Source organism: Schistocerca gregaria, chromosome 11 (genome assembly GCF_023897955.1).
Source record: "Schistocerca gregaria isolate iqSchGreg1 chromosome 11, iqSchGreg1.2, whole genome shotgun sequence".
NCBI lineage: Eukaryota > Metazoa > Arthropoda > Insecta > Orthoptera > Acrididae > Schistocerca > Schistocerca gregaria.
The window spans coordinates 57,508,953-57,536,266 of record NC_064930.1 but is presented as its reverse complement, the minus strand read 5'-3'; the positions used below and the strand labels follow the sequence as shown (position 1 = coordinate 57,536,266).

Genomic DNA, 27,314 nt, shown 5'->3' with positions numbered 1-27,314 from the left:
CTTCGGCACCCGTTCAGTAACGTAGTGAGCCAGGTGTCAAGAAAAATCCCAGAACAGGAATATAAAACGGAACAGAAAACATGGGTAACAATCGTTGAAAATGATGTGCTCACCCACACCAAAGCGTGGGATGAAGCAGAGTGTCAGCAGTAAAACATGGACAACACAGGAAGAAAATGAGAGAGAGAGCTAAAACAATGTAGCAGATGGAAGTGGATGGCTGACCGCAAGGAAAAAAGGGGAGGAGTCAGCCACTCTGCAATGCCCTCTATTGAACTCAAACAGAAGATTATGTCAGAAATTTTCCGATTTCTCCACTTGCCGTTCCATTCTAGCGCGGACAGCTCCACTCATTATCCCCTAATGACAAAATGTAACCTCAAATAGCAACAGTGAATTACAAATAAAAAATAACAATCGGTAAATAAACCCAGCGCTACCGGAATACCAACATGCGAAACAAAAGCGCTACAGAATTATGCACCAACCTAATATAATAAAAAAGGCAGACATGCATTTCAAATGTAGGAAACTGACATGTAGGCACATGATTATCAGTTAGGCACACTGAGACACGTAACCATTGCAAATGAATACGAGCTTGACGCAGCAAACAAAGAAACTGGTACACCTGCATAATAGCGTGTAGGGCCCCTGCTAGCAAGCAGTACTGCCACAACACGACGTTTCTTGGACTCGACCAATGTCTGAAGTAGTGCTGGAGGGAACTGACACCATGAATCCTTCAGGGCTGGCCATAAATCCGTAACAGTACGAGAGGTTGGAGATCTCTTCCGAACAGCATGTTCAAAGGCATCCCAGATACGGCCAGTAATGTCCATTCGTGGGGAGTTTGTTGGTCAGCGGAAGTGTTTAAACTCAGAAGATTGTTCCTGGAGCCACCCTCTAGCAATTCTGGACGCGTAGGCTGTTGCATTGTCCTGCTGGAATTGCCCAAGTCCGTTGGAATGCACAATGGACATGCGTGGATGCAGTTGATCAGATAGGATGCTTACGTACGTGTCACCTGTCAGAGTCGTATCTAGACGTGTCAGGGGTGCCATATCGCTCCAACTGCACAAGCCCCACGCCATTACAGAGCGTCCACCAGCTTGAACAGCGCCTGCTGACTGCAGGGCCTATGAATTCATGAGGTTGTCTCCATACCCAATACGTCCATCCGCTCGATACAATTTAAATGTGACTCGTCCGACCACGCGACATGTTAAGCAGTCATCTGAAGTCCAATGTCGGTGATGGTGGTGGGTCCAGGTGAGGTGTAAAGCTTGGTGTCGTACAGTCATTGAGAGTACACGAGTGGGCTTTTGGCCTTGAAAACCCATATCGATGATGTTTCGTTGAATGGTTTGCACACTGACCTTGTTGATGGTCCAGCATTGAAAGCTGCAGCAATTTGCTCAAGGGTTGCACTTCTGTCACGTTTAACGATTCCTTTCAGTCTTCATTGGTCCCATTGTTGCAGGATCTTTTTCTGGCCGCAGCGGTGTCGGAGATTTGATGTTTTACCAGATTCCTGACATTCGCGGTACACTCGTGAAATGGTCATAAGAGAAAATCCCCATTTCATCGCTCCCTCGGAGATACTGTGCCCTATCGCTCGTGCGCCGATTATAACACCACGTTGTCACTCCCTTAAATCTTGATAACCCGTCCTTGCAGCAGCAGTAACTGATCTAACAACTGCGCCTGACATTTGCCTTAAATAGGCGATGCCGACCGCAGCGTCATATTCTGCCTGTTTACATACAGTATCTCTGTATTTGAATACGCATTCCTATACCGTTTCTTTGGCGCTTCAGTGTGTAACAAAATCATAAAAAAAATATAAAGAAGAGAAATAAAGTAAATGTACAGATAGTGAGTGCACACTCAAGAGAAAGGGAGTTACAATTACGATGGCAATCACACAATATAAAAACAAAAACACGGCGTGTCGTAACTTCCCATAAAAGAATAGAAATATGGAAAACCTGGAGTCTATGTGAAATATCATACCGTGATTATGAGGAAAGCTATATTGGTGAGGCAGGAAGGTCCTTTGACTTGAGATTTAAAGAGCACACATAAAACAGTAACTAAACACATCTAGGCTTACATGTGCGTAAGGAGGGACATAGGTGTAATACCAGCAGCATTGACGAACAACTAGAAATTTTACGTAAGACTGAAAAAAGGGAAGGGTTAGACATTTTAAAATGGGAGATTTACATCACGAAACGCGAGGAACCAGATTGCCAGCGAGTTGCAACATAGAACTATCCTGGCCATCTCTTCTACGTTTATGGGTAATGGTGTAAACCTGAGAGGTAGCGCCATTACACGTCAGAATTATGCATATGTTGCGAGACGTATACGGAAGTAATACACTGCAGCTGTACAGTCGACCTGCTACTGTGAACAGCCCATAGATGGCCTACCTGGCGCAGCTTAACGTCTATTTTTTAGTAATCTTAAAAATTCTGTATAGAAGATTGATCCCTTTAGGTATGATCCGTACTTTGATGCGTGGTATACCGCTTTAGCAAGGTCCTGGAGAGGAAAAAAAAGTTTCTCATAGGTAATGGCTTAAGTTGGCTATGTTCAAAACATTCGTGGAATAACAGGAGTCTGCATTACACAAGGAGTCTTCGATAAAAAATTAAACATTTTATTTCCGAAAGACTGGTTTCATTCAGGACAAAACACCATTTTTCAACATAATCTCCATTCAATGCGACAGCCTTATGCCGCCTTACTGAGAGGACCTCTATTGCCAAATGGTACTATTCCACTGGTCGACATCGGAACCACCTTGCAGCTTCAATAACCTCCCCATCGTATTGTACTGCATTGTATTGTATGTTAACCGAGGACCTAGAAACGAAGGAGAGGCTCTGTTCCCACCGCAGCTGCAGTGGTCCACAACCCCACGACGACTACCATAGTCCACTTCACCCCTCCGCCGCCCCACACAGAACCCAGCGTTATTGTGCGGTTCGACCCCCGGTGGACCCCCTCAGGAAACTTCTCACACCAGAGTGTAACCCCTATGTCTGCGTGATAAGAGTAATGGTGATGTACGCGTACGTGGAGAACTTGTTTGCGCAGCAATTGCCGACATAGTGTAGCTGAGGCAGAATAAGGGGAACCGGCCCGCATTCGCCGAGGCAGATGGAAAACCGCCTAAAAACCATCCACAGACTGGCCAGTTCACCGGACCTCGACACAAATCCACAGATTTGTACCGGGACAAGGCACTCCTTCCTGCCCGCAAACCACGTGTTAGACCACACGGCCAACCGGGCAGGCCAACCCCCCCCCCCCCCCCCCCAATCATTCCCGTGCTGTTTCCCACAGAGTGAACACTTCTTTGGGACAAATAAATGGAAGTTTGGAAAGTGCGAGATCTGGGCTATTAGGTGGACGAGGAGGAACAGTTCAATAAACTTTTGTGAGCACTTTTAGATGTGAGGGCTTGTATTGTTGCACAAAAGTAGTAGTTAGTTTGCATTTTTGTGGTGACCAGCTCAATGAAGTAATTTCTTCAACTTCCTGAGGGTAAAGCAATATGCTTCACAGTTCATCGTTGCTCAGTGATGGAGGACACGAAACAGAGTAACCCCCTGAAAGTCCCAGAAAACCGTCGCCTCGATTTTACTAGTGGAGGGTGCTTCGGAAGAGAGACGGCGTGGCACCAGTCTGTGGATTCTCGTTTTGCTTCTGGTTCGATGTGATGCATTCCCTGTGATGATGATTGATTGACAAAAAATTGTCATGATCAGCCTCTTGACAAGAAATTCTGCATAATGGTCCTTCGCTAACCTATACGGTCTTCTGCTAGGCGACTAGGAACCAAGTGGGCACACACCTTGGAATACCACAACTCGTGGATGAGCATCAGCACTACCAACAGATGTGTCCAGCCGTGCAACGAGGCGGTCGATTGTGAACCGTCAATCATCCCGACTAAGTTTCTCCACACGTTTCAAAATTGCAAGAGTCAGAGCTGTGTGCTGCCAGCCGCAGAGGTTTGCGTTACTTTGTTGTGATGATAATGGACATCTCACCCAACGACTTACTGTACTTTTGTCTGTCTACATAGATGTTCTTCATGCTCCTGCTAATATCTGCTATAAACAGATGTCTAATTGAAGGAGTATTCGCAGATGTATTAAAATTATCCAGGATAGTGCCCTTTTACAAGAAAGGAGACAAAAATTGCCCTCTAACTATCGCCCAATATCTCTGACACCTATTTTATTTAAAGTTTTGGAATCCATCATCTACTCCCAGTTGTCTGATTCTCTGACATGTAATAACATTATTACTGCGGTACAATTTGGCTTTAGGAAGGGCAAATCCACAGTGCATGCCATTGACTCCCTGATTAAAAAAGTGCTTCATGCTTATGAAGGAAAAAAATTTTCTCAGGCTACCTTTTCTGATCTTAGCAAAGCCTTTGATTGTGTAGAGCATATTTCACTCCTCAACAAACTAATTTATTACGAAATCACAAACAGTGAAGTTGACATATTCGAATCTTTCCTCAGCAAACGTAAACAAATTGTTTGTATTGGTAAACAGAGATCACAGCTAGCTGAAGTTAAGTGTGGTGTGCCACAAGGCTTAGTATTAGGACCTCTGCTATTTATCCCAATGACAAATGATCTACCATCTTACATAAATACTCACTCCATTCTCTATGCAGATGATACCACTTTTTTCAGTATCAACTCAGACATGGACGTGCTTCAAACCGTGGCAAACGACAATATCACAAGTATCAGTCTGGTTTGGAGCTAATGAGTTCCTGCTTAATGAGAGTAAAACTCAAAAGATTGTATTTAGTTTAAGAGATCTGCCAGTAGCAGACTTCACTGATAGTGTTAAGTTCTTAGGTATTGTTATAGATAGTGAATTGACTTGGGAGCCACATATTAAATACATTAGTGCAAGGCTGTCTAGAGTAGCGTATTTGTTAAGGAATTTAAAAAACCATGTACCTGCAGCCTATGTAAGATCGGCCTACTTCATCGCTTTTTTTCAAAGCATTATATCTTACGGGCTTTTTAATATGGGGCAATAGCTCACACCTTCAAGACATTTTTGGTATGCACTTCAGAAGAAAGCAATTCGAATTATCACAGACAGTGATAAACTGGCCCACTGCAAACCACTGTTTATCAACTTAAAAATATTACCTGTTATAAACATGTATATTTACACTGCCCTACTGCATATAAAGAGCAACTTATCAGAATACCAGCGTAGAAGAAATGTACACTCTCACGGAACCAGAAATAGTTGCCATCTTGACAGACCTTACTACAGATTACCCAAGTCGCTGAACAGCTACGAAGTGGTGGGTATGAAGATGTTTAACAAACTGCCACTAGAATGGGCAGAAGCTCCATTTGATTTATTTAAAGACAAATTATTCAGTTGGTTAGCTGCAAATCCTTGCTATCACCTTCAGGAATTTTATGACTGTAAAATATCATACTACCAGTTTAGAGAGTACAGCATAATTTCTTTAACTGAGTAATTTATGATGCATTGTTTTTCATATTATTTGATTTTAAATATTGTATTATACGGAAAACCATTAGTGACATATTGATCTTCAACCCATGTATATATGCTGTATAGCTTGTATTTATGTAACTTGATTTTGTCAATTGCTGTAATAGCCAAAAGACAATAAAATTTCATTCACTTCAATTCGATAATCTGGTTTCCCTCTAAAGAAACTCAATTACAGATCTCTGCTTGGGACACACATCGGTTACAGACGTCACTTTGAAGACTATGTATAAAGCCGACACCTATCGGAATTTCATGAAACCATAGAGGCTCCAGCGGGACAATTCCATGATGTCCCACAAAAAATGCCACATTTTTCAACTGAAACTGACATGGAAAAAAAAGTGTTGCATTACTTATTGAAAGTCCCTTGTAATGTACTCCACCCCAAGTTGGGTATTGGTGCAGAGTACCATAACATTACTGCTTTCCTGGTAGCCTTCCTCTTGCACACAAAAGTCTTGATCTGAAGGCACGTAGTACTGCTCACTTATAGGGGAATATGGCAATTTAGTCTTGACACCATGCCTTTACAGTGTTGTGTCTTTCCACTATTAAAGCACGCACTTGGCATATCCCACACCTTTATCTACCGCTTGCATTGAAGTCCTGCAACTTCTACCACGAATTCCAATTATTGTCTCTATATAATGCCTTTTCTAAAGGTGCGTATCCATAGCGAATAAACATGTGGAATTCACTTACAGTAGCAGCTCCATAGGTTGGGGGAAACATTTTATCACATATTGGTGACGAACTTGCCATTTTCTGGTAGTTTTGCTCAGACTCGCAGTTGCTTTGTGTGTTCAACACCAGTACAACAATGTGTTGAAAGGGAAAATGTCATAAAAATAGATTAAACGAAACAAATGTACCGTGTGAACCCATAACCATTTATGAGGCGTGTGTGAGAAAAGTGATGAGATCAATTTTTTATGTACCAAAGGTTTTTTTTTTTCCTCTTTCTTCAAACAATATTTTCTCCTTCAAAGTAGCTTCGATTCAGCAGCTATACGCCGGCAGTCACCGTTCCCATGTTTGCCACATTCTTTCGAATGTTCTCCAGAATCCCAAGATAACGTCCTTTTAAAAAAATTTCAGCTTTGGGTAAAGAAAAATGCCACAAGGACTTAGATGAGATGAACAAGGAGCCTGTGGAACAGTTGGAATGCCTTTTGAGATAAAAATTCCATGATGGAAGCGGCTGAGAGACACGGGTCATTGCCTTAATCATATCCGGCCTCTCTTGATTTGTCATTTTCCTGAGGCTCGGTTGACAGTTTGTCGTGGAGGAACATGTTGTTTACGCACAGTAATTGCAATGTCAAAAAAGCAAATCAGCATTGTTTTGATTTCTGATTTGATCATTCGAGTCTCTTTCGATCGAGGAGATATCTCAGTGTGCCACTTTCCACTTCACCATTTTGTCTGAGGACCGTAATCACAAATCCAGGGTTCATCACCTGTGATCACATGACGCCATCCATGGTCACTGGCTCCCTCTCTCGAAGATGGACACACACATTTCCTCAAAAATTGTTCTGTTACACTGTGAGGCACGTTGGTACCGTTTTGACATGAATCTTTGGCACGTGGGGACGAGAAGCCAATAAGAAAATGATTTTCTCGTTTTAAGGAGGATTATTTTTATATTAGTGACTCTCATGTTCAGGAAGATGTTCCGGGTTTTATAAGATCGTTTAGATGCATTAATCCACAACGATCTACATCAGAGCACTCGAGACCTGGCAGATGTCATGAACTGTGATCATTCCACTGTCGAGTGACATCTGCAGGCACAATGGGGAAGGATAAAAAATCTGGTGCATGAGTATTGCATACTGTAAGCCACAATCACAAAAATCAGCATGTGGTCTTGCGCGCATCTCCGCTTCCTTGCTTGCCATCAGTTGCCTTGTGAACGACACCGGTAATTCGTATCCTGTATTGTTACTAGTGACAAAAAATTTATCTTTATGCCTATGTTAGAAAGGAAGGAATAACTGAGCTCCACCACAGGAGAAACTCCCTGTACGATGACCTGCTTGCATCCACAAAAGATAATATTGTGCATCTGGTGGAAATGAGACAATGTGATGTACTACAATTTGCTTCCACAAGGTGTAACCATCACTGCTAACATTTATTGTCAACAGTCTAGATGTCTTGCAGATGCACCCCCCGAACAATGAGCAGGAAGTCTAAGTGAAGTGATGGTACTCCATGATAATGCCTATCTTCTGCTAGACTGACAAAACACTACAGGAGTTGTGTTCCGAAGTCATTCCACATTCACCTTGCTCACCTGATCTTGTGCCTTGAGTTTTTCACCTTTTCTGGTCTCTGTCAAAGAACTTCCAAGGATGACAATGTGCTCTGAATATAGCTTGACTGTTTTGCCTCAAAACCATTTGATTTCTACAGTTGCAGAACTGGAAAGCTACCCAAGCATTTGCAGACTGTTGTGAATAATGAAGGAGAATATATTATTGATGACTAAAGTCTCTGGTACATGTATGTCGCTTTTATTGAACTTATGAGAAGACGCTATGGACTTACACACCAGCCCAGTGTGTGTTGGAGGTTGGGTATTGCTTTCTGCCTAACACATACCACGGAGAAAATTTATTTTTTCATACTTTATGTTACCGGAATTGCTGAATGTCCTGCTAGCAGTTACACAATGACTGGCTGAGTCACAGGTTAATTATGTATCACAATCTTACATTAGATAGGAAAAGGAAATAAATCTCTCTTTAGAGTAAAAACATACTTATTTTACTTACATGTTTTCAGAGGTATAAATATTCACCAAAAACTATGGATTTAATACTAATAACAGGCATTGTCAATTTTTTGGCTGCTATCTACACACTCCCCACTCTTAGCAGTGCTAGGGTGTCTTACCTAAACAATATTTTTTTACCCTGGATAATTAACTGTAGGTATACACAGTTTGAATTTGTTTCAGGTATTCAGAACTATACTGCCCTCCCTCCCCCCAAGCCACAAAATTAGTTTTGTAACATTACATACCAGTCCATTGTTTTACATAAAGTATGTTCTACTGAAATCATATATTGAAACACTGTTATTGTACTGCTTTCAAACTCAGAATATGAACAATTGTTTTACTATACAGACATGCTCATCTTCACAGTTGCAGGCAACTGACCTTTATGAACACAGAATTACATTAACCTGCTGAATGTACTGGAGCAGTCTCGGTGTGTCAAGCTCTAACTGTGGACAATTGCCGCACAAGTTTTCAAACATACGTTCGTATACTGTGACAGATACATAAGAAGAGCCATTTGATTGCACTTGCGACCTCTTACTGTGTGCTATCATTTCCCCTAAACCTTACAGATGATGTTTCACTGTGGCACAACTATGACTTTGCCAAGTCATTTTATTGTTGTGCAATTCAGTAAATATACTAAATGATGTAAATAAATACAAAGATAACTCTGAATGCCTGGACAAAGCTTGGAGACGGTGAACGCCTCAGAAGTACTCAGAACCTGCCACGCTGTGAGAGTGGAAGACCAGAGACAGTACCGCCAATCTCATGTGTCACAGTCAAAGAATTAAAAGGAATGTTCGAAGCAAACAATGGTTCCCATTGCTCTGAGCACTATGGGACTTAACTTCTGAGGTCATCAGTTCCCTATAACTTGGAACTACTTAAACCTAAATAACTTAAGGACATCACGCACATCCATGCTCGAGGCAGGATTTGAACCTGCGACCATAGCAATCGCGCGGTTCCGGACTGTAGCGCCTAGAACCACTCAACAACACTAACCGGCTGTTCATAGCAGACATGATACAGAATGACAGTGGTGATAAATACACTCCTGGAAATTGAAATAAGAACACCGTGAATTCATTGTCCCAGGAAGGGGAAACTTTATTGACACATTCCTGGGGTCAGATACATCACATGATCACACTGACAGAACCACAGGCACATAGACACAGGCAACAGAGCATGCACAATGTCGGCACTAGTACAGTGTATATCCACCTTTCGCAGCAATGCAGGCTGCTATTCTCCCATGGAGACGATCGTAAAGATGCTGGATGTAGTCCTGTGGAACGGCTTGCCATGCCATTTCCACCTGGCACCTCAGTAGGACCAGCGTTCGTGCTGGACGTGCAGACAGCGTGAGACGACGCTTCATCCAGTCCCAAACATGCTCAATGGGGGACAGATCCGGAGATCTTGCTGGCCAGGGTAGTTGACTTACACCTTCTAGAGCACGTTGGGTGGCACGGGATACATGCGGACGTGCATTGTCCTGTTGGAACAGCAAGTTCCCTTGCCGGTCTAGGAATGGTAGAACGATGGGTTCGATGACGGTTTGGATGTACCGTGCACTATTCAGTGTCCCCTCGACGATCACCAGAGGTGTACGGCCAGTGTAGGAGATCGCTCCCCACACCACGATGCCGGGTGTCGGCCCTGTGTGCCTCGGTCGTATGCAGTCCTGATTGTGGCGCTCACCTGCACGGCGCCAAACACGCATACGACCATCATTGGCACCAAGGCAGAAGCGACTCTCATCGCTGAAGACGACACATCTCCATTCGTCCCTCCATTCACGCCTGTTGCGACACCACTGGAGGCGGGCTGCACGATGTTGGGGCGTGAGCGGAAGACGGCCTAACGGTGTGCGGGACCGTAGCCCAGCTTCATGGAGACGGTTGCAAATGGTCCTCGCCGATACCCCAGGAGCAACAGTGTCCTTAATTTGCTGGGAAGTGGCGGTGCGGTCCCCTGTGGCACTGCGTAGGATCCTACGGTCTTGGCGTGCATCCGGGCGTCGCTGCGGTCCGGTCCCAGGTGGACGGGCACGTGCACCTTCCGCCGACCACTGCCGACAACATCGATCTACTGTGGAGACCTCACGCCCCACGTGTTGAGCAATTCGGCGGTACGTCCACCCGGCCTCCCGCATGCCCACTATACGCCCTCGCTCAAAGTCCGTCAACTGCACATACGGTTCACGTCCACGCTGTCGCGGCATGCTACCAGTGTTAAAGACTGCGATGGAGCTCCATATGCCACGGCAAACTGGCTGACACTGACGGCGGCGGTGCACAAATGCTGCGCAGCTAGCGCCATTCGACGGCCAACACCGCGGTTCCTGGTGTGTCCGCTGTGCCGTGCGTGTGATCATTGCTTGTACTGCCCTCTCGCAGTGTCCGGAGCAAGTATGGTGGGTCTGACACACCGGTGTCAATGTGTTCTTTTTTCCATTTCCAGGAGTGTATGTTGTATATTTGTTTTAGAGGTTTCTCTTCTGCCGTACCAGTTTGCAAAGTAATTCAGTAGTTGTTATGTCTTTTGTGGTGGTAACAAAGAGTTATGTGGACCACACACGTTTTGCCTCATTTAAGGTACTTTCAGTGCTCACTCTTGAAATGGTGTTTCCCTATTACTTTTCACTGATCAACAAAGACGCCACCTACCCACAAAGACGCCATTCCCCACAAAGATGCCATTCCCACAAAGACTATTCGACTACAGCAGATTTTATTGAGCTGCTAACCTGGCCCATGATTTTCACTGGCTCGGTGGTGCAGAGTAAAATAAAGATACTTGGCCGGCCGAGCGGTTCTACATGCTACAGTCTGGAACCGCGAAACCCCTGCGTTCGCACGTTCGAATCCTGCCTCGGGCATGGGTGTTTGTGATGTCCTTAGGTTAGTTAGGTTTAAGTAGTTCTAAGTTCTAGGGGACTGATGACCACAGCAGTTAAGTCCCATAGTGGTCAGAGCCATTTGGACCGAAGATATTTGTTACGACTAACAACCTCTGCAGAATGAAATCTTACTTGGTCATCGAGAAGAAACAGATGTATATAGCAAATTTCAAGAATAACCCCTGGAGAGTCTTTAAACAATGTGAAATACTGTGAAGACATGCTCATCTTCACAGTTGCAGGCCTCTGACCTTTTTGAGCACAAAATTTCACAAATTGTTGACTGCACTGAGGCAGTCTAAGTGTGCTGAGCTCTCACTGTGATCAATTGCCGCACAAGTTAACAAACACATGTACATATACCATGACAGGTGGATGACAAGCTCCACTGGCCTAATAAGTCTTATTACAGCTGCAAAATGCAGAGAACCTCCCGCAATACTTATGGTTGAGGAAAAATCATCATCTAGAAAATTCATTCTGCAAATGATTACCTTAAGGTTCTGTCAGACAGCACCCACAGGCCCTGCACTGCAAGCTACATCATTCTTGAATGTAATTTTCACTCTGCAGCAGAGTATGCGCTGATATGAAACTTCCTAGCAGATTAAAACTGCTTGCTGGGTCTAGCTCAGGACCTCTGTCTTTCACATGCAAGTGCCTTACTGGTTGAGCTATCTGACCACAACTCATCCTCACAACTTTACTTCCGCCAGTACCTCATCTCCTACCTCCCTGAAAGTGCTAGTCTTGCAAGTTTCGCAGGAGAGCTTCTGTGAAGTTTGGAGAGCAGGAGACGAGGTACTGGTGGAAGTAAAGCTGCGAGGATAGGTCGTGAGCTCTGCTTGGGTAGTCGTCAGTACAGAACTTGCCTGCAAAAGGCATAGGTCCCGAGTTTGAGTCTGGCCTGGTGCACAGTTTTAATCTGCCAAGGAAGTTTTACGTCAACCTGGTTAAACAGAAGGTGGGCACCTGCACTAAACCTCTCTTGCCTGCGATGGGCAAGTGTGTGAAATATCTGAAGAATCAACTAGATTGATACAGTAGATGCAAACCTATTTTTGTACGATACATGCCATAATGAATACAAAAATATGATGCAAGATATGACAATGTAGAAGGAAATAGCTGCAAGCCTGAATCTAACAGACTTCAACTTATTTCCTATAATTATAAATAAGTGAATAATGGTGTAATGTTTACTACCACATTAACATTGTTATGTAAAATATAGTTCCATCAGTATCGGCACATGTGTGACGATAGGCTTATCAATATTTTCCAAAAGGCTGCGCATAAAAACAGAATTGTCTTAGTGTTACTGCCTAGATCTGCACCTAAACTCCGCAAACAACTGTGAAGTCCATGACAGAGGTTACATCCCACTGTACCAGTTATTAGGGTTTCTTTCCGTTCCATTCACATAAGGAACACGGGTAGAATGAGTTTGTGTGTGTGTGTGTGTGTGTGTGTGTGTGTGTAATCTTACCCTCACGATCCCTATGTGACCAATATGTAGCGGATAGCACTACATTCCCAGCATCATCAGTTAAGGCCGGTTCTTGAAATTTTGTTAATAGACTTTCTCGGAATAACACATCTGTCTTCAAGAGTCTTCCAGTGTAGTTGTTTCATTATCTCTGTGACATTGTCCCACAGATCAAACAAGCATGTGGCCATTCATGCTGCCCTTCTCTGTATATGTTCAATACCCCATCAGTCCTATTTGGTATGGGTTCCACCCACTTGAGCAATATTCTAGAAGAGGTCACACAAGTGATTTGTCAGAAATCTCCTTTGTAGACTGATTGTACTTCCCCAGTAATCTAGCCATAAACTGAAATCTACCACCTGCTTTACCCACAACTGGGCCTATTTGATGATTCCATTTCATATCCCTCCAAAGTATGAACAGCAAGGGTTTCCCTGCAGCACACTCAAAATTATTTCTACGTCTGACAATGACTCTGCATCCAAGACAACATGCTGTGTCCCCTCTACCACAAAGCCTGCAAATCCAGTCACAAATTTCACTCGATACCCCATACGATCGTACTTTTGACAATAAGCGTATGTGTGGTACTGAGTCAACTGCTATTGGGAAATCGAGAAATTCTGCAGATACCTGACTGCTTCACTCTAAAGATTTTAGTATGTCATGTGAGAGGAATAGGAATTGGGTTTCACGTGATTGATATTTTCAGAATCCACACTGGTTGGCATTGAGGTGGTCATTTGTTCTAGATTGATGGTAGTTTTGTGGATCTTGTAGACAGGTGTGAGCTGCACTTTTTACCAAGAATTGGGCACGGTTTTTTGTTCAAGGGATGTGTGATAGGTTATAGTTAGAATAGGGGCTAACTCAGCCACAAATTCAGTATGGGAGCTGACAGGAATTCCATCAGAATCTGAAGGTTTGTTCAATTTTAACGATTTCAGCTGTTTCTCAACACCACTGACACTAATACTTATTTCACTCATCTTCTCCGTTGTACAAGGATTAAATTGGGGCAATTCTCTAGAGTTTTCCTTTGTAAAGGAAAATTTGAAAATTGAGTTAAGCATTTCAGCTTTTGCTTTGCTACCCACAATTTCAGTTCCTGTCTCATTCGCTAGGGACTGGAGACTAACTTTGGTGCCACTAACAGGCTTTATGTATGATTAGAATTTCTTTGTGTGCTGCTACAGTGATCACTGAAGGCATCGTGCATTGCCCTCATCAGCCAAATGCATTTCCTCCAGCATCTCTCCATCTGTAGCCCTATGCTTTCTTTTACATCATTATAGAGTAGTTTCTGTTTCTTTTGAAGTTTCCCTACAGAGACTATGGAGGTTCCTTCCCATTATGAACTGTCCTACTGGGTACGTACCTATCCAGTGCATGCTCGACTATTCTTTTAACCTTGAGGCATAGTTCCTCTATATGTTCCTGCTCTGTGCTGAACATTTCAAGTTCCTCATTGAAGTATGACACTACTGATTTTTTATCTAGTTTACAAACACACACATTTTCGCTTGTGTTAGTCGTTCTTTGTACTTTGGTAATCATTGTGGCCACAACAGGGTCATGGTCACTGATAGCATTTCCGATGTGGACATCCTCAAAGAGGTCTGCTCTATATGTCGCCATTATGAGAGGGGTTTCCAACTATCTGTTCTAGATTGTTTTCAGAGAAGGCATTTAGGAATGTTCCACAGGATATCTTGTATGCCCACCACTGACAAAACTGTATCCTACAGTACGAGGTCAAAGTATGAATACTACACACTTCCTCCAGCTTAGGCAAATGGAGCAAATCAGTTGGTTCTTTTTGACATTGATGTGGTCTACAATGGGCTTGATAGGACTTAGTGAGGCACTATGAGCTGTTTCTCAGAAACCTCCTCCCCCCCAATTTTTTATTTTTATATTTTTGCGGTCACAAGCAGTGAAATATTTTGAATTGTTCAGACATTTGAAGGTATCCAAAGTAAAGGTCGTTATAAGGCCACTTTCTGACAGACTATTTGTTGTGCCTGTCTGCTACTCAGCATCTCCGCAATATGGCGAGTAGCAACTATCCTTCTTATAATGTTCTTACATTCCAGCCTGGATTTTCCATTATCTAATTTATAATATGGAAATGGTACAATACTGATGAAAAACAGTTATAACAAAATATATGAACAATAGTACAGAAAATATTTATTTTCAATGTATTTTAACATATACACACCAGGTCATAATAATACAATCATTTCAAGTGTCTTAAATAATAGACATATGCTGTAAAAAGTTGAGAATGTTTTTTATAACTTTTGGTACACTTCAGACTTACATTTAGTAACTTTATTCAGTTGCTACATTTATAAAAATTGTGTGTTTCCAATAAGGTTGCAGATACATGAGAACTTTACAGTGTACTGTGGAATTTATTCTTAAAACAACCTTAATGTAATGATAATAATATTTCAGAAACAACACTTTACAGTATGCAATAACACTTTACAGTATGCAACAGCTCTTTAACATCTGCTTTAGCATGTACCTGTAATGCTGAGCATTAGGCATATAACTATTTCGTTGTTAAGTTTGTCAAACAAAGATTGCTTCTGCAATTGAGGCATATAATTTAACACTAACATATCCTGTTAACAAATATTGTCTTTGTAGGTCCGCAGTGCTTCCTTCTTCTTCTTCTTCTTCTTCTTCTTCTTCTTGTACGCAGTCCTCAAATACTCAAATATATGAGTTTATTCTTGCCTTTTGACATATAACCACAATGTCATGAATTAATCTTATTTAAATTGTTACTCATATGTATTAGTACTGAATACACAAACTGAAAGAGCTGAAAGTTTTAATTTCAATTAATGTTTTATAAATCGTTCGTTAGTCGCGCATGGTGTACGTGAAAAAACATTATTGCATACTTTCTGCATCAACAATGTAAGAATCAAAGTATTAAATAAGATTAAGAAATCACAGCTTTGGGAGTTTATCCCAGAGGCCCCAATTTGAGTAAATAGATCAAAATGTGTCCAAGACTGAATTCTTCAATTTCTTTGGGTATTGCAGCCCCTATCTTCCTCCTAAAGCCAAAGCAATCTCATTTAATGCTCATACTGCTATAAAGTTTGCTGTTTGAATTTATAGCAGACAAGTCAAAGATTGCATGTGCTCTATTCAAGCTCAGCCCAGGGGAATGTGGGGTTCGATGAAACTGAACAATGTGGCCAGAATGGAGATAGCAAGTTGCAAGTGACCTATATCTAACACAGTAACCTTTTCCTTACACTGTCGCAAAGTTTTGTGAATAAAATGCCAAAAATTGCTCATTTACAATAAAGATTCTGTACAAGAGGTTACGTAAACAACTGAAAACCTTTTCAGCTATCTAGAACAGTGGCACTGGTCTATCAAACACATGGAGAACTGTACAGAACACATGCAGAACTGTACAGAACACTGACAAAAGTGCTCAAATGCAAAGGCTTTTGGTGACCGTATCCTCAATTAACTCGGATGTAATCTGGCATATTTGTTAATGCACAAGATTAATTTTTAATCTGTAAATTGGTGTGTGAACTTGTCCCTCGACTCATTGCCCCTTAAATTTAATTCTTTGGTTACAAAAGTAATTGGGACGATAGTTGTAAATGTGAGCCTTCTTATTTTAGTACTGCAAAACAACCTATTGTCGGTATTGCTTTGTCCCAGTTTGAATCATCTTCTAACTCAACTAATAGATTTGTTATTAAAACATTAATTGGTCATATAATGTATATGTTATGTTCTGTAAACGTCTAGATGTAGTTGCTGAGATTGGTACTTATATGAAGAATCTATTCTAATTTCATGTAATAAATTTCAGGTTGATTGTACTGTGATAGGCAGGTGTGTGGTTTCTCTAGCAGTTCCGGCAGTGCGTGTAAAGTACAGATGCAACATGACAAAATGGCTACTTCTTATGAACAAGGTCCGGCTGTGAAATATTGTTTTTTACTTGGCAAGTTGTTTTTTACTTGGCAAGTGAGCAGCAAAAAATTTTGTGATGATGCAGATAACCTACAAAGAACACACTCTTAGTGAAACTCAAATGTACGAATGGTTTTCTCAGTTTAAAGAGGGAGAAATGGCCATTGAAGATTAGCCCCATCTAAAACAGGCTAGGCAGGTGAAGTCGAGTGTGAAGACAATGTTTTGTAAAGGTGATTGAAATGCTAATTATTTCTGCATGGCATAGTAATTTATATGTCCTGTGAATATGAATGTCCTTTCTCTAGTTGTTAAATGTGTTCTGTTTTCTTTTTTTTTTTTCCCTGAACACGAGTGTATGTGTGCAAACAAATGAGGAGAATATAAACTAGTGGTCTTAAATAAAGATATTAAGTTACATATTGTCGACATTGTTTGTAAAAACAGCACGAAAAACTAAGATAGCTCACTTTACTGAGGTCTGCTGTTTAAATTGGTGCTCCCTAGAACTAGTCTTCACAAAACAACTGCTGTTAAGATTTTCAATTATGGGACTCTTTCCAAGCAAAACTTGCTTTGACAAATTGTTTTAACAAAATCAGCACTTTATGGAAAAACAGTAAATAAGCTTAAATTACACAATTTATATTTCACTATATTCTAAGAATGTTAAGAACAACAGAGGAGAAACATATGTTCATCTGTGACCAAAATATGATTGTCAGCCAATTTTCTCTGATGAACAAAGCCATTGTTTGTATGATACTTAATGGAATGAGCCCAAATGTGCTACTCGTGAGAAATGGACGATTTTGAGAAAGGTCGTGTTGTTGAACATTTCTGAGATGACAACTTATGTTGGAAAAGCTTATATTGGTGAACTGCTGATTGTTATGAAGATGGTATTACGAAAATATTTAATATGGAAAGCTTTAAACAATATCAGTTCTTATGTAGCATATTACAAACCCAAGGACCCATTGTAGTAACAATTACAGCAAATCTAGACATTACCCCTATACAACGAGCAAGCAACGATGAGTATTCAAGGTAAGGTAATTAAATTATTTCATGTTAGTACTGTGAAGTTACCTTCTCTTTGTCAAATATTTAAGTCTCTTATGCTCTGTTAGGGGAACCCGGAACCTAAAAAGATGAAATTTTGGGTTTTCAGTTTCTTGTAAAATAAAATACTACAGATCTTCCTCTTTAAAATGGCATATTAATCTTACTCGTAGCTCAACTCCAAGTATTGAAAATATTGTTTTCAATAATGTGCTGTAGAGGGCATGTCGCGACATTGAATTTCCACGGATACATGTTCATTGAAAACATCGTTTTTCAAAAATTTCGGTCTTTCCAGACTTTATATTATGTTGGCAACACGATTTGATAGGCAATTGTTTTATCTGTGTATTGTAGTCTTTGGATACTGTTGTTTACATTGAGCATTTGGTGGTTATTGCACAATTTGTGTTGTATTTCTATTGCGTAACTGGAACTTATCAAATATGCCTCGATTTAGTGACAGAGTTTACAAGAGGAAGAAGCCTCCTCCGAGGTACAGTAGTGGAACTGTAACAATTTCTCCGACCTTGGGAAATGATTCTGAAAATAGTGAGGTTATTCATGAAGTGAAATCTGCTACTGTCTGTAGCACGAGCAAGAAGTCGCATGGATCAACTGAAAAATACTGTAGTGAGGATAATGTGAATGAAATAATTAACATTTCATTGCTCTCAAAGGTGATTGAGAGTTCAGTACTGTGTAAGGAATGTTGTAAATTGAGTATGTCAATATATGTCAAGAGACACACAGGACTTTCAGCAGAAATCTGTTTCCATTGTACTAGCGATCATTACAATGTTTCATTTTGGAATTCAGAATATGTCGAAATAGGCAAAGGTGAAACTGAAAGTGAGTACTATGGTGTAAAAATTAGATTTGTTTATGCTCTAGAGTCAATCAGTAAGGGATGGTCAAATGTTTTGTGGTGTAATGAATCTACCACCACCACCAACAAAATTCTCAAAATATAACTCAATTGTTGCATCCTGTGTTGAAGATTTTGCCAAAGAATCCATGAAAGAAGCAGTGGAGGAGGCTATGGCGGGGAATGAAGAAATTCCACACGTTCAGAATCCTCAGGACCTGATTGTCACACTAGATGGTATGTGGCAGAACCGTGGGCACACTTCACATAATGGGGTAATAACGGCAAAAAGTGCTGATACTACAAACATTATAGGTGTTGCAATTAAATCCAAACACTGTAGGCGTTCTAAAAGAGTGAGGGATGAGCATGCAGAAAACTGTTGAAGGAATGACAGTGGGTCTAGTGGGGCCATGGAAGTTTACAGTGTGAAAGACATTTTCAGTTGCTCTCTTCTGTGGTACAAGGTCAGATACCTACAGTTCCTGGGTGATGGTGATTCGAAGTCTTTTGCTGCTGTATCTGATCTGAAACCTCATGGAAATGATGTTACATTACTAAACAGCAGTGCACAGGTCACGTTCAGAAACATATGGGAACAAGGCTCTGTCGACTGAAGACCACAACGCAAGGCCAAGTACTCAGTGATGGAAAAGCTTTGGGTGGAGCTACAAGATTGACAGACGAAGTAATCAACAGATTGCAGAGAGACTATTGACTGGCAATAAGACAAAATACTCACAGTGTTGATGCAATGGAAAAGGCTGTAATGGAACTTTACTACCACACCTTATTGACTGACGAGGAACTATGCCCACAGGGACCCAATTCCTGGTGCAAGTACAACAAATATCACAGATCTGAATGTGTATACAAACATCACCACAGTCTACCAGAAACTGTCATGAAGGCTATAAAACCAATTTTCAGATATCTTTCTGCAACTGAACTTTGGAAGAAATGCCTCCATGGACGTACACAAAATCAAAATGAGAGTGTGAATAATGTAATTTGGACCAGAGTCCCAAAAAATGTGTTTGTGGAAATTCATACTCTTCATTTTGGAGTCTATGATGCCACTGTTACGTACAACAAAGGTAACATTATAAAGTGAAATCTGCTGCAGAAGTTGGATGTGTGGCGCAGGATGTACATGGTGAGTGCAATGATGTCAATAGACAATGAGAGGAAACAGGATGCTGAAAAGAAAGAAAAGGAATGTGAGAGGCAAGCCAGACAAAGAATGAAAGGTGTGAAAAGTAGGCTAGATGGGGAGATGTCTAGTGACAGTGAAAACCCCTCTTATGGTGCTGGACTCCACTAAAATGTTAGTGAAATTTTGAAAACTCGTTTTCGACTTCACTTTTTTGCCATATAAGGAACATTTTTGGCTAAACTATTTAGAGATAAAGACTTAAAATTTTCAAGGAATGTAAACAGTGCCAATATACACCTTGTATCACAGCCTTTTTGTGAGACATAATTGATACCAGATTTTATTTCAAAGATACTATGTCAAAAAATGTGTCAATTATTTTCAGTAACAAAATAATTAGTATCTTCCCCCCCCCCAAAAAAAAACAATAAATTAAAATCCATATGGTACATGGTATTAAATATATGTAATATTATACTGTAAAAGTTTCATCATTCTGGTGTTAATAGTTCATAAGAAAATGTTCCTTACATTTAACACTGGAGGTATAGGACATTCCAGGTCCCCTTAACAGAGTAAACAGACAGATAGGGACTTGTGGTCCACTATCGAAACCAGGAAGACCACACAGGTTTTTAAACATGTCACAATTTGATATAAAATAATTGACGATATTTAATATTTGTTCCCTGGACGAGAGAGGTACAATACAACCAGTAAACCATGTTCTTGCAGTACCAACTTATTACCTTTTCCCATTCCTACCGACGCGCCGGTAGGTGACAATCAGGAACTAAAACTTCTTTTGCCTTTCCTACGATTTCCTTTTCTGCTTTTGCTAGCAAAGACATTTTATGGAATATCGACGGTGGAGTTGAGGAGATTAGTTTATGAATATGCTGAGGCAAACAATATTCAGCATAATTTTAATAAAATATAAAAAGAGCTGGACAGGACTGGGTCTCTTGGTTTCTTGGAAGAAATCCATCAGTCAGCATTCGCAAACCTGAGGCTGCCAGTCTCAATCGGATCTCAGATTATAATTCAAGTGAAGTTAAGCTTTTTTCCTCGAATCACACCACTGTGATGGACGTCCATAAGTTTGATACCTCCAGAATGTACAATTTTGATGAGACAGGAATATCAACAGTTCAGAAGCCAGGAAAAATTTTAGCACTCAAAGGAGCTAAAGAAGTTGGCTCAGCAACAAGCTGGGAGCATGGGAAAAATATTACAGTGTGTTGTGCAGTGATTGCCAGTGGGGTATATGTGCCTCCAATGTTTATTTTTCTGATGCTTAGGATGACACCTGCCCTACAGAGAGGAGGACCACCAAATTCAATATAGAAATGTAGCAAGTGTAAGTAGGCTGTTTAGGTTTTTTTATTGGTAACGGCGCCGCCACGTAGCGCTCTGTATGAAAATCACTGGCTGTGCCGTGTGCAGTCTGTGGCTGGTTGGCATTGTTGTAATACTCGCCATTGTAGTGTTGGGCAGCGGCAGCTGGATGTTAACAGCGCGTAGCGTTGCGCAGTTGGAGGTGAGCCGCCAGCAGTGGTGGACGTGGGGAGAGAGATGGCGGAGTTTTGAAATTTGTAAGACTGGATGTCATGAATTGCTATATATATTATGACTATTAAGATAAATACATTGTTTGTTCTGTATTAAAATCTTTCATTTGCTAACTATGCTTATCAGTAGTTAGTGCCTTCAATAGTTTGAATCTTTTATTTAGCTGGCAGTAGTGGCGCTCGCTGTATTGCAGTAGCTTGAGTAACGAATATTTTTGTGAGGTAAGTGATTTGTGAAACGTATAGGTTAATGTTAGTCAGGGCCATTCTTTCGTAGGGATTTTTGGAAGTCAGATTGCGTTGCACTAAAAATATTGTGTGTCAGCTTAAGCACAGTCATGTATAAATTGTTCTACGGGGACGTTTCATATGTCGACCCTTAGCCGAGGATACCTCACTGGAATCTTCTGATTTTTTCTTGTAGTTTGTATAGTTAGTGTAGCCTTTGTTTATTGCTAGCGCGTAATCATAGAGAGAATTTCCTTTGTAGTTGCAGTCTTTCACTGTTGTACAGTAAAACAGTTGTGGCATACATGTAGATTTGCACCAAGTATTTCGCAGCTTCGCTTGCAATTAACCAGATATTATTTTCAGTGCTATGTTAATGTGTTCTCTTATTATTGCTCTTCAAATTGTGCTTTTATGTGTTATCGTGTGAAATATTGTGACAATAATGGCGTGTGAAAAACGTAACACTAGGCTCCAGAGTAAACTGAGAAATAATAGTGACGACGAGCGTCGCTTATCAGCACCACTGTGTAGTGAATTAACAGACATTCGAAGTAGTAATTTGGTAATTGTGCATAGGGAAATGGAGCGGGCGGCAAATAATGGTGTAGACAATGAAACAAGTAGTGAACAGGGAACAATTATCGATCGATCAGTCGGCAACAGCTCGCCTCAGGAATCCGAAATGACAGAACACAATATTGCAAATACTGTAGACTTAGGTTATGGGTCCTCACAGTTTTCTCAAATGAGTCAAGACATATTTTCTGCCTGTCAAAATGTAAATCTTGCCGGTGAAAATGCACTGCCAAAAAGCATAGAAAAACAGATTCCAGACACTAATACATTATTATTGCAATTAATGCAACAAATGGAACAAAATCAGAGACAAACACAGCAAAAGCTTCAAAAGTTAGACACCAAACTTGAATAAACACGTGAAGATTTAACTACTGAGTTACATAACATTGAATCGAAATGCCAAAAAATCTGTAATGAGGTAAAAACACAAATTTGTGAGCATTTTCAACCTATTTTTTCCCAGCATGAAAATACATTGCAGAATCACAAATCAGCCATAAAAGAACTGCAAACTATTGTTCGTGAAAATCACGACACCTTGCAAGCTAAAATGGACTCAGTTGCATCCACCGATTTGGTTACGCAACTTGCAAAAACTCAGGAAAACTTAAAGGACACAGTAGATTCGATTTCAACACAAATGGACACTCTGAAACTTGGTTCAGAAAAACACACTGAGGAAATGTGTTCACTATCTGAGAAAGTAGCCGAACTTTCAGATCAGTTCATTAACTTATCTACAAAGGTAGATGATGATCTGAATGATACAGAAGAGTGCGAACAAATTAGGAAATTCAAACAAAATCAGAATCAAATTAATACACAACACCAAACAGAAATCCGGGAAGTGCAAGATCAGCTGACACAGGTAATACAAGGATTACGTATTTCAGAGGACACTCGCTCTCCAACACGGGAAGAGGGACTTAGAAATACGGAAAAGCCACAAAATAATAACATAGGGCATTTCGGAAATTATGAAAGAAATTGGCAAGGTGCACCGAATTTTGAGATGGAACCGCCGACACGACGTAACAATGACCGATATGCTACCCGCCGACACGATGATTTTGACTATAAGCTGTTCATTACTGCACGTAAATTCAAAACATTTAAGAATTCTGGCAATGACATTCATCCACAAGCGTGGCTCCATCAATTCTCTCATTGTTTTCCTCCCAACTGGTCATTAGAGCACAGATTAGAATTTATGTGTGGCTACTTGGAGAATGAACCAGCTGTAAGAATGCAATCGGTCATTCACGATTGTCACAGTGAAGGAGAATTTTACCATATTGGTCTCAAGCTACACAAGACCGAGTAAAACATAGCATCATAATGATGAAACATTTCGAACAATCTGAATTTTCCAGTCTTGTCAAATATTTTGAAGGCATGTTACATAAGAATCAGTATCTTTCAAACCCATACAGCCCCTCAGAACTCATCCGCATTTGCTTAATCAAATTACCTGAACATTTACAACAGATTATTTTAGCAGGACGATGCAAAGACGACATTGAAGCTTTTCAGGGACTGTTACAAGAAGTGGAAATTGACACTGACAATTGCAGAACGTGAAAACAGGAGCACAACAATTACAGGTCACACCTGTCACAATTCCGCGATGACAGAAATAATATAACACAAGGCTATTCGTACAACGTAAATCGTGACCAAAACAGATGGCAACCGTTGGCAGAGTAGTAATTATTACAGGGAAAGATCACCTCTCCGCGGTAATGACTATCACAGAGACAATCAGAGAAACAGACAATATGGAAACCAAAATAATTATTATCAAGGGAGACAGAATAACTTAAGACGCAACGGTCCATCGCGCAGTTACGATTCAGGGAGAAATTCTCCACCACGTGATCGACAAGAAAGAAACTATGGAATCTACCGACATGACGACACACGATATGATCGTAGCGACAGACCTGAATTGCAGCAGAACTGGCGGGATTCAAACAGAGCAGGGCCCTCTCGGCAAGGTGAATTTGTAGAAGTTAGGTCTCCTAATCCCAATAACGGCGCGCGCCAACAAAGAGACTGACAATGACACCGCAGGCAGCCACGTGTGCCGGCTGGCTCAGAGAAAAATAACATAAGCTAACCTTGAGCAAAATTCCAGTGTTCCTTACCGACATAACCACATAATTGCGTTGAGACTGAAACTCTGCGCACTAGGAAGAGTAAAAGATTGCACCACATTTCACATGTAAAACCGTTTATTGAAATATAATCTGCTTTTTAACTTTGTCTTTGCCATAAAACATTTCACTTCACATTTCTAGTATGCTTTGTCACACTGAGAAACTGTTAACATGCAACAATGTTTTGAAGTTAACTATCCAGTCTAGAACCTAGGGAACATTTTTAAGCAGAAATTACGAATGCATTATTATAGTGAACAGACGACACAGTGTTGTTATTTGTACATTCTTGCTTGTTAGTTGCACGATTACGTAACGACTATAAGGCTTACATACTTAGAACATATACTGTTAATAAGGTTTTAATGCAACATTTTGGTTTAGTTGAAAAGACATTCTTTATTTGAAGTACTTTCTGTGAGATTAAAGATGACTTAGCATTTAGTTTCTCTGATAACTACACGATTATATCACGACGCTACTAATATGTGACACGATTTACATTGTTGCTTTTGCGGTGTATCTGTTTTATATCTGCACAGTTTTTCTGTATTATTCTGGAAAGTAAAACATGTTTTAGTAGTAACTTTTGTGGTATAGCTATAATGAGACAGCCTTTATCGTAGCACAACAATACGTTACATTATAGTACTTTCTTGATCACGGTAAGGTACGTAATAACTACGATATCTATACGGAAAACGTTTCACTTTCGTTTATGATGAGGTAAGTACATTGACTTCAGCAGAACTTTTCTTACAGAGGACGATAACTACGACAGTTCCACAGAATTATCTTACAGCAAAACGCACATTTAGCATTACAGGGCAAGCATTTGAGTGATTAATTTGGTACTTAAACCATTTATTTATCAAGATTGTTGAATTAAAAAGAAAGTTTTTCGTGATACATTTCATTCCATTGCTGTAATCTGTAACACCTGAGGGTACAATTACATTAATCCTCAGGGGGGTACACACTTACTTTGTGTACCATGTGTGTGGCAAGCACAAGGAGCCCTAGCTAATATAGTATTTGCTTATACAACTTTACACATTGGTACCATATTTCTCTAAGACAGAATTACACAGCTATGTGATCATTTAACTGAGAGAGACAAACATTTATTTTACTACATCAGTGACAGATGTTTACGTAATTGCACCGTTGGATAACTTCACACTTATGAAATTGTATTTTGTCTGTACTTTGTGAACAGTTCATATTTTTTTCGGAACCATTGTGATATTATGTTGAATGATCTATTTGGTATGGGATCATGATTTTTAAAGTACGTTTGAGGCAGATGACACTTTTGACATGAGCAGAGAATTTTTTTAGGTTTTGAAATTAGTGGAGGAAGCTACGACGATTTTGAGAATTTGACTAAGGTGTTATGATGTTGTTATTATGATGACTATGTGTATTATGCTGTTGCGGTATGTTTATGATCAATAAGCTGATGCTACATGAGTTATTTGATTATGCTACGTATCTGTTATGATGAAATATTGAAGAAGTGTCGACGAATAAGGTAAGGAATAATTAGTATTGGTTAGGGACTCTGGTTTGTGAAAAAGGTTGTTGAAAATCAAGAATCTTACTTTAAGAGTTATGAAATGTATGTAAATGCTTGAATGTATTACAATGCCGAAGAAAACTTTTTGGACACTTATATTAATAGAATTTTGTTTCTACAGATGTGTAATGCAAATTCTTGACCTGTGAAATTTTTTATATGACACTGCCACTGTAGCGGAAACTGGTGTCGTAAATATTTCGGTAAGACAGTTAAGTGACCACCTGCACGTAATGCGCCGTGGGCACCCAGCTGGGCGACAGCCACCTGGAAACAAGCCATTAGTGTGTGCCTTTCAGAGGCACAAGAAAAAAAAAGGGAGGCCATTATCCTCGCTATTGACATTCCTTTGTAGACAGCATCGTAAATACGACACCCTCAAACTTGAAAACATGATTACACTGTAGAGTTCTTAATTTATGACATTTACTGAAATGAAATGATGAGAAACATTTTATATCTATTGGCTTTCTAGCTGAGAGATTGCTCATCTTGTTTAATATCCAGTTTCTATCTGCACTGCAGCATTTGGTTAAAATAAAATTTAATAGATGTACTAATATCACTATTTTCTGTCTACAGACCCAGTAAAGAATCATTTTATGATGTACTTTCTTGGAAAAGAGAGCACAAATAGACATTTCCCTTCACAGGAATTGCAAAAATAATTTTTTTTTTACGATTTGGTAATTTATCTGCTAGCGTATGTTCTCGTGATGCATCACTCTAGTGTTAAGATGTGACATAGGTATTAAACATTTTTACTGTAATATTTTTTCTGCTTCAGCTTTGTCATGTTTATATATAAATTATTACATTTATTGCTGCTCGCTATGCTTACTTGCATTTTTTTTGTCATTGCTGTTTGTATTAATTGTTTTGTGCAGCTGCATTGCCTCGTCCCTTAGTTTAGCCTCTGAGCTCAGTAGGTTTAAGTTAGCTTAAGAGGGGGTAGACTATATAAGAAACTATGATGAATTGGAAAAAAAGCATTGAGAAGCTATAAGAAAATGGTTTGGCCAAAAAAGTAGTGTACAGTGGAGGAAAACTATTTTTGAAAGAGAATGAGAACAGAATACAGAAAGCATGCTTGGATAGGATTTTTTTGGCTGGAGCAAATGTAGAAATAAGAGGGGCGATCTATGGAATGACGTTTTGGGTCGGACTCCAGTACCAAATGTTACCCTGAAAACAAACCCTGTCCTTTCCTTTTGTGTTATCCTACTATGTGTTTGTGTACCCTTGTGTATTTATTTTCTTCCTGTCTCTGTGTACTGTTTAATAGAATTTTTTCTGTTCTAATACTAAGCTACATTCACTATGATGAGGAATACTGTTATCCTCAAATATAATT

General features: G+C 40.3%; 1 protein-coding gene and 1 long non-coding RNA gene across 35 annotated transcripts in view; both read right to left on the bottom strand.

The window, feature by feature from the left end:
* Positions 1–27,314, bottom strand: part of LOC126295288 (uncharacterized) — a 562,445-nt gene that overhangs the window by 157,550 nt on the left and 377,581 nt on the right. The gene's annotated exons all lie outside the window — the stretch shown is intronic.
* On the bottom strand, positions 14,958–17,845 carry LOC126295294 (uncharacterized). The gene is made up of 2 exons (XR_007552451.1): positions 15,277–17,845; positions 14,958–15,222 (listed from the first exon to the last, which is right to left on the bottom strand). It is a non-coding gene; the product is annotated as an uncharacterized LOC126295294 (long non-coding RNA).